Here is a 1,966-nt window from a genome sequence, read left to right as displayed (position 1 = left end):
AAGTTAGAATATACATATATATATATATATATATATATATATATATATATATACTAAAAATTTAATTAAATAAAATATTTAATTACCATTTCCAAACGGACACCGGCGTGGGGTTTTTGGCCCGTAGAGTGAAGCATCGACATGTGGCCGTGCTCATCTACCGTGTTACGGGAGGCAGAGCAAGACTGGGCGATTTTGATGGACTCAGGATCCCGCCAATAACGGATGATGCCATCCCACACATCCGTGGTGAGCTCAGCGGGTTTGCCACGCTCATACCCCTTCACGATCCAGTCACCCTTCCAGTTGGAGAACGTGTCCAACAGGCGAACTTTCACCTTCGCGTAAAACTGTTTCCTCACCCTCTCAGTGACCCCCATGGACCAATGATATTTTTTCTGCAAAAAAAAATTAAATTAATAATTAGTTAAAAAAATATATATAAATCATGAAAAAGTAAAAGTACATATAATTAATTAAAAGTAACTTACAGCGTAAATTTTGAACCACATCTTTCTGACGTAGATCGGCGTCTTTCTCCAGTTCGGATGTGGCATGGAGAAGTAACCTTTGATAGTGTCAGTTACGTCTGATGCAACACAATTGTCAACCCCAAACCTGAAAAAACAAATTTAAAGTATAAATTATTTATTAATGTTATAAAAGAATTGAAAAAAAATTGAAAAAAAAATAATGTAACATACCACAAAGTTCCGTCCAGTCGGTCGGGGTCTATGACTGGTAAACCTTCTCTGTCTGGCTGACAGAGAAGGACCTCGACAGTGTACTGCGAGTAAGGAGCACTCGGAGGCACCATCAAATAGGGATGAATCTCGGCGGGCATCGGAGGAGGCACATGAGGAGGCATCGTCGGAGGAGCCATCGGAAGAGACACATGAAGTGCACTAGAAGAAGGCGACCGAGAGACTCTCTGAGAAGACTGGGTCTCGGGGACTGTTTCCGGATCCGAAGAACCGGGAGCTGAAGAAGACGTGTCTAAACGACTACCAGGCTCACCGAACATCTCTCTATAATGGGGAGTAAGTCTGTTTTTTCGAATCGTCTGGAAATTTTTTTTTAATTTTTAAAATTAATATCAACAGTAATTAACAAATTCTATAAACCTATCTAAATTCCCTACACTAACCACCTAATCAACACTAATTAACATAAAATCCGTAAACCCATCTAAATTCCATACACTAACCACCTAATCTATCATAAACTAATCAAATTAGAGAGGAATTAGAGAGAATTACCATTGCTACGAAATAGAGAGGAAGTGGAGAGGAATTTGAGACGAAATAAAGAGTGAGCGCTCGGGAGTATATATAAGAGATTACATGTCCTCGTAAAGTTACGAGGAATTACAAAGGCTCGCGTTTTACAATACGAGGAAATAGCGAGGCCCGCGTTTTACTATACGAGGAAATAGCGAGGCCTGCGTTTTCAGATTACGAGGTCTTTACGATGATTTTGCCTTACGTGGAATTAACGAGTCCTCCCTTTACGAGGAATTAGAGAGGCCCGCTTTTCTATAAATACCCACAAGTTTCCTTCTCAAATCACACACAAACTCACAAATCACACACTATCACAAATCACACACTATCTCAAATCACACACAATCTCAAATTAGAAAGATTTGAAAAAAAAGAGAGGAGAAGAAAGATATTGGAACACATGTGGGCTAGACTTACGTAGGTCTCGCCACATGTGATTCCAATATCTTTCTTCTCTTCTCTTTTTTTTTTCTAGTTTTTATTCTACGAGGAATTAGCAAGACCCGCGTTTTCCGATTACGAGGTATTTACGACGATTTCCTCTTACGTGGAATTACCGAGCACTGCGTTCTTTATTTTTTTATTTCGTCGTTATTTCCTCGTTAGCTTAAGAGTTTATTTACGACGATTTCTGCTTACGTGGAATTAACGAGTCTCGCGTTCTTTATTTTTAGGATTCGTCG

Source organism: Brassica oleracea, chromosome C7 (assembly GCF_000695525.1).
Source record: "Brassica oleracea var. oleracea cultivar TO1000 chromosome C7, BOL, whole genome shotgun sequence".
In the NCBI taxonomy this organism is placed as follows: domain Eukaryota; kingdom Viridiplantae; phylum Streptophyta; class Magnoliopsida; order Brassicales; family Brassicaceae; genus Brassica; species Brassica oleracea.
Note: the sequence above shows the minus strand (reverse complement) of the source record.